This window comes from Silurus meridionalis, chromosome 12, assembly GCF_014805685.1.
Source record: "Silurus meridionalis isolate SWU-2019-XX chromosome 12, ASM1480568v1, whole genome shotgun sequence".
NCBI classification, from domain to species: domain Eukaryota; kingdom Metazoa; phylum Chordata; class Actinopteri; order Siluriformes; family Siluridae; genus Silurus; species Silurus meridionalis.
Window position 1 is genome coordinate 5362216 of NC_060895.1, and position 7321 is coordinate 5369536.

Consider the following 7321-nt stretch of genomic DNA (forward strand, 5'->3'; position numbering starts at 1 on the left):
GTTCTTGATTGTCCTGCAACATTAAATAGCAGTGAGACTCAAAAGCTATGAAATATTGATTAGAAATAAAAAAATCTGAAACTCAACATTTTGTTTGATCACTGTCATAAAATAAAGTCCAATTAACAATATTATGGCCCATTCAGGAAGTAACCAACAGTAACTTTGATTTAAATTCACACATCTGTTTCTTTAAAGATTTCTTCTGCATGTTCCCCAAGGAATTAAATAATACCACTTCTCTGGTCAAACAGAACACTGCTCATCATAAAAGAAAGAAAACAAATTAAAGATATGTCCTCGTTATAAAAAAATTAAAGATATGTCCTCGGATTTCTTTAATTTAGTGCTGTAAAGTAGCTGTATAATCAATTTGTCAACCGGTGAGCAATATGACCGTCTAAGCTTGGTTTATCAAGAAGCCTGTGCTTGAAACTACCAACAGAGGTTGCTGAATAAAAACATAATGGCACTGTATTATCTTCTGTACAGCTGATTTAACTGTTCTGTACAGCTAATTCAACTTTAAATTAAAGTTGTTATTATATTATTTTTAACGGAAGGTTGAAGGTTTTGAAGTTCAGTGAATTTCTACAAGTTCTACAAACAAAGTACTTACTAAACGTTGTATGTAAAAGTCCATGAAATTAACAGAATGCAGCACAACATTTACTCAATGAATTGTTCTTACGAATATTTGTATCTGTCAGCTTAATTGTTTGAGAACTCAAATGTAATCATGTTCCCAATTTAATTTATTCCCAATTTCATTCTTTAAAAAGGGGAAATGCTACCTGCTGACAATGAACAAAAAAAACAAGAATAAGTGATTCCTCTCTTGTAACCAGTTAGTTTGCATGCTTCATTATAAACTGTACCTTCAGCAATTCTATTTCAATGTTCAGTCTTTCTCCAAATGCTCCTCATTTAGCACAAAACAGTTTCAGCAGGTTGGAAGTGTGAAGATCCAAAGAGGACATAAATTTAGATTCCAGTTGCACTGTAGTTATTCTCTGAAATTCTACAGTCACCTGAAATATGGAATACCAGACAAATTAATTTAAGGAAATTTTTCCAGAAGGTGCTTTAGATACTTTATGCTCCTTTTGGCCTCAAAACATATTTGGCAACTCACTTGAGAAGGTTGAAACCGGGCTGGCCATTGTTCCTTTATGTCTGCCACACTTGGACATTGATTAATAATTTCATGTCGTCTATGTGCAAATGTTTTGTTTATTTTTTCCCTCATAATCTTTTCATTGTTCCTTTTCTTAAATTTTGAGACCAGCTCGTCACGTTGTTTTCCCAAACTCTTATCATCTTCACCCACTGGGAAAGTTGGAGGGTAACTGACTTCAGCTATTCTTGGCTTTTTTTTAACATTTTTCACAGACTTTCTGTCATCCAGGTGTTTGTGTTTTAGAGCATTGCATGTGACCTCTGGAATGCCAAAACCTTTTTTCAGTAGTTAGCCATTTTGTATTTAATGCTTGTCTGCTATTCATAAAGGCCTGAAAAGCTCCCGCAATCCTTCAGACATGGGTGTGCTTTAACAAGTGCTTTATCTTGGAAAGAATCTGAAGGCTGGATGGATATGCAGTGTATGTGTAAATGGACTGAGCCACTTTTTCAAGTATGTCTGAGTTAATATTTGGGGTAGTTAGCACTGTCCCATCTTTTCTGTAAATTTAATTGGCTCTTTCCAGAACCATTTCAGTCTCAACAGAGAAGCATGGAATTCTTTAGGCCATGACTTCCTTTTTGGACTGTTAATTGGTGACAGGATGACCATGTTTGCAAAGGAGTCGTATGTGTCAGAGGAGTCCTGTATGGTAGTAAATGTGGAGGAGGTAGTATTAAGAGATTGGCCTGTGATATAACCTTCAGTAAAGCTTTCATTGGGTGGAATAAAAATTAAGAACGTCTCTAGGTTACGACCGTAACCCTAGTTCCCCGAGGGAACGAGACGCTGCGTCGAAACGCTATGGGAACGCCCCTGCGTGACCGCGCTCTGAACCACGTGTGTAATCTGACCAATAGGCGTTTGGAACGTGACGTCATCAGCGGGCGACGTCGCGTAAACAGGAAGCTACAAATGGCTGCGAGATGGACCAGACGCTAGCTCCTGCGAGAGAAGGTAAGCGCCGCAGGGATGCAGGAAGTGTGGCACGGAGACGCAGCGTCTCGTTCCCTCGGGGAACTAGGGTTACGGTCGTAACCTAGAGACGTTCCCCTTCAGGAACTCGAGCTGCGTCGAAACGCTATGGGAACGAGTGTCCAATCACGCCACACTGACCAGACCCTGCCTAGAGAGTGAGGGCCTCGCACCAGCACGCAAAACAGAGGAGCCCGGGTGGCTCTGAGGTCAAGGTCGAGAACCTGACGAAGGTCAGCGGGTGGACCAACCCGCCACACACAGATGTCCTGGAGTGGGACCCCAGCAGACCAGGCCAGAGGCCGCCACACCGGTGGAGTGAGCTCGAACCCCAAGCGGTGCGGGGAGGCCAGAGGACTCGTGAGCCGACACAATCGCATCCACAACCCATCTGCTCAATGTCTGCTTATTGGCGGAAAACCTTTCTTATTAGGGCCATAGCAGACAAGCAGCTGTTCGACTTCCTCCAAGGACTCGTCCTGCGGAGGTAAGTATCCAGTGCTCGCACCGGACACAGTCGGTGCTGTCGCTCCTGGTCGGGGGCAGTAAACGGAGGAGGGCAGAATGCCTGCAACACGACAGGGCGTGAGGGGCCGAGGCACCTTAGGCACGCACTCCAGGTTTCGGTAGAGAAACACCTTGGCCATGCCAGGGGCAAACTCCAGGCGAGACGGGGCCATGGACAGAGCCTGCAGATCCCCAATCCTCTTCAGGGAGGAAATCGCCAACAGAAAGGTGGTCTTAACCGACAGAAACCTAAGGGCCACATCGGCCAACGGCTCGAAGGGGGGCTCAGAAAGAGCCGCCAGCACAACAGCCAGATCCCAGACAGGCACTCTGGGTCGCGTCCCGGGCCGCAGCCTCCGGGTGCCACGGAGGAAACGTGTTACCAGTGGGTGTCTACCCAGCGACTGCCCCGCAGGCGGGGAGCTATATGCCGCGATGGCCGACACGTAAACCTTCAGGGTCGAGGGGGTTAACCCTGCTGAAAACTGTTCCTGTAGGAACCCCAGAACGGACCCAACCGGGCAGTTAACAGGATCCAGGCCACGGTGCTCGCACCAAGACGTGAACAGTCGCCAGCGTGTGGCGTCGACCTCCTCGTGGAGGGAGCTCTGGAGTGGAGAAGGGTCTCTACCACCTCGGTGGAGAGACCGGCTGCCACGAACCGCGCCCCTTCAGGGGCCACAGCCACAGCCTCCACAACTCTGGGCGGGGGTGAACCAGGGTCCCGCCCGCCTGAGAGAGAAGATCCCTCCTGGGTGGAATCTCCCACGGAGGGCCCTCGAGTAGGGGCACCAGATCCGCAAACCACGGCTTGCTCGGCCATCGAGGCGCCACCAGGAGGAGACGGACTCCCTCCCGGCGAACCCTTTCCAGAACTCCTGGGAGCAGAGCGATCGGGGGGAAGGCGTACAGACGTAGCCTCGGCCACGACTGCACCATGGCATCCAGCCCTAACGGGCTGGGTGAGAGAGAGAACCAGAGGGACAGTGCGAGGTCTCCTGGGTCGCAAAAGATCCACTTGGGCTCTGTAGAACCTCCGCCATACCAGCTCCACCACCTCGGGTGGAGACGCCATTCCCAGGCCTCGGCCCCTGCCTCGACAGGCGTCTGCTCTGACATTCAACCGACCGGGATGTAATGGCCCTCAGGGACAGGAACCTGTCCTGAGACCACAAGAGGACCGCCCGTGCTAGCTTGTACAAGGGGCGAGATCGAGACCCCCTGGTGGTTGATGTAGGAGACTACCGCTGTGTTGTCCGTGACGGACCAACACATGGCGATCTCTCAGGTCCGGGAGAAAGTGTTTTAACCCCAAAACACCGCCATCATCTCCAGGCAATTTATGTGCCACGAGAGACGTGGCCGCCCACAAACCCTGGGCGGAGTGGCCACTCATGACCGCTCCCACCCTGTGAGGGAGGCGTCCGTCGTAAGCGTCATGCGACGACACGGAACCCCCAACACCGGGCCACGGGACAGGAATGTCCGGTCTCTCCAGACATCCAAGGCTCAAGGGCACGCCATGAGACCTTGATAGTGCGATGCGGGTTTCCCTGAGGAGAACCCCTGCCCCGAGCCACCACTGGAGGGGCCTCATGTGCAGGAGCCCGAGCGAACTATGCTGGATGCCGCCATGAGCCCCAGCAGCCTCTGGAACTGCCGTACAGTGAGTGGCTGGCCTTCCCGCACCCTCCTGACGGCCGTAAGGATGACTTCGACCCGAGCAGGCGACAACTGTGCCTGCATCCTGGCCGCGTCCCATACCACGCCCAAAAAGGTGGTTCTCTGTGCAGGAGAAAGCACGCTCTTCCTGGCGTTTAGCCGAAACCCAAGCACCTTCATGCAGGAGAGGACGACATCTCGATGCCGAACCGCCTGGTGCTCCGAGGGAGCCACGATCAACCAATCGTCGATGTAATTCACAATGCGGATGCCCTGAAGCCGCAGCGGGGCCAGTGCAGCATCGACGCACAACGTGAAGGTGCGGGGTGAGAGTGCCAGACCGAACGGGAGGACCCGATATTGGTATGCTACGCCCCCGAAAGCAAACCTCAGGAACCTCCTGTGTGCAGGAAGGATGGAGATGTGAAAGTACGCGTCCTTCAGATCTACAGTGACGAACCAGTCCCCGGACCTGATAAGCGTCACGACCCCCTTGAGGGTGAGCATCCTGAACCTGAGTCTCCTGAGAGAGCGGTTCAAGGAGCGAAGATCCAGAATGGGACGCAACCCCCCATCCTTCTTCGGAACAACGAAGTACGGGCTGTAGAAGCCTGACTCTCGAACCGAGGGGGGAACCACCTCGATGGCCCCTTTCCCCAGGAGCGTGCGCACTTCCTGTTCCAGGACCAGAGCCTGCTCGGGACCCACCAGGGTGGGACACACCCCGTTGAAACGGGGAGGAGAGGACGCGAACTGCAGTGCGTAACCCCCTTCCACGGTCCGCAGGACCCACTGGGAGACTCCTGGCAGCACCTCCCAAGCTGCCAGAAAGTTCCTCAGGGGAACCAGCCCCTCGGGACTGGCCTCTGACCCACTCAGAGCAGCTGGGGCGGGGCCCTGCAGCTGAAGACACCTCGAAAGAGGCGGCGGGGCTCCCCCATCCGTACCGAGACTTTGGGTGGAGGGAGGCACCCGCTGGAGGGCGGCCGCGCTCTGAAGCACATCCTGTGGCAGAGGCCACGGCCCGGCCTCCTGGTGGTGCGGGGGAGGGACGGGCACCGTAGCGTGAGGCGAACTCCGCCCCCTCGACCGAAAATCGTCAGGATTTCCGCACCACGGCCCGTTTGCTGGAGCCGAGGGTGACCCTCAGGTCAGCCCGCTCCTTCTTGGGCCCAGAGCGACGCCTGGGACCTTAGGACCCGCCAGCGGAGACCGGGTGGCGACGCTCTGTTTCTGAGCTCATGGTGCCCGGAAGGACCAGGCTGGGGCTGCCGCCGACCAGCCCCACGTGACCGGCGAGGGAGGTACTGCTGAAACGCCGCCGACTGCTTCTTAGACTCCTGAAACCTGTTCACGACCGCCACGGCGCCACCAAACAGACCAGGAGGAGCCATCGGTGCGTTCAAGAGCACAGCTCGATCCTTGTCCGGGAGGTCGGACAGGGTGAGCCACAGATGCCGCCTGTGGCTACCAGGGCCGCCATGGACCGACCAACGGCCCGCGCCGTGTGCTTCGTGGCCCGAAGGGTTAGGTCGGCAGCGACGTAACTCCTTAATGTCGGTGGCCCCGGAGCTAAGTCCCTCATCCAAGTCACGCAGCAGGTCAGCCTGGTATGCCTGCAACACACCCATGGTGTGGAGACATCCCGCAGCCTGACCGCTGCGCGTAAGCCTTCCCCACTAAAGCCGATGTAGCACGTAGCGGTTTAGTAGGGAACACCGGAGCCTTTAGCGACGATGCCACGCTAGGAGAGAGGTAGCTAGCTAGCGCCTCTTCGACACGCCGGCATCGCCCATAGCCGCACGCCTTAGCCCCAACCACATTGCATAAATCGAGGAGTGGTGTGGCGAAGCACGCGCTGAGTATGGGGTTTCCCAAGAACTGGACACCTCGGCGTGCAGATCAGGAAAAAACGGCAGGCCCCGGCGCCGAGGAAGCGACACAGGACGCAGAAAACGCTCATCCAGCTTACTGCGCGCGCTGTCTCTGCTGCTCCACCGCCAAGCTAGATCCAGCTTAGCAACGGCTCGTGTCACGACCTCGAGGAGCTCCTCGTACAGCACAGGCTGAGAGGGCTCCACGGGCTCGCTAGCATCCATCAGCTCACCCTCCTCGGAGAGAGAGACATGTAATGCCGCGCTGCTCGTACCGGGAGAAGAAGCAGCCATCGGGCCTGCTTCCCCAATAGAGCCGAAGCTCAATTCAGCCGACGGCTGAAGCGGACTCATCCGACTCCAACTCGCCGCTAAATCGCCTGCGAGCCCCACGAGCGCCGGGCGCCGCTTGCCTCGGCGAGAGCGGGACCGAGCCGCGAGGGAGAGAGCTCCTCTCAAAGAGCGCCTCCGAGCGAAGCGGCGCATAGCCATGCGGCTACAATGAGAGCAATCGACTCCCTCGAGAGCCGATTGTGCATGCTCCACTCCTAGGCAAACAACGCACCGATCATGCGAATCCTTACCGGTAATAAAACGCGGACACGGATGCACGCGCCACGGAAACCCTGTCTGCCAGCCATCACCGACCAGAAAACACAGCGAAACAGCGCTACCTGAACGAGCAGAAAGCTGGCGTCTGGTCCATCTCGCAGCCATTTGTAGCTTCCTGTTTACGCGGCGTCGCCCGCTGATGACGCCACGCCCAAACGCCTATTGGTCAGATTACACACGTGGTTCAGAGCGCGGTCACGCAGGGGCGTTCCCATAGCGTTTCGCCGCAGCTCGAGTTCCTGAAGGGGAACTACTGGTGCAATGGAGAGTAGTGGAATGAAGAGTAAAAAAAACCTCAAAATCTGAACCCATGTACTGAAGACTGATATCATCTGTAATATTTAAAGACTGCTTGACAGTGAAGTATAACATCTCCAAGGACTCTGGTATTCCAGATGGCAGTGTTAGCTTCTCTATACTGTGGTCAAAGAATACCCTGAGAGCTGTTGAATCCATGTTTCCATGTCTAAAATACAAGAAACAAGAAACAAGAACAAAAAATTCACTGACA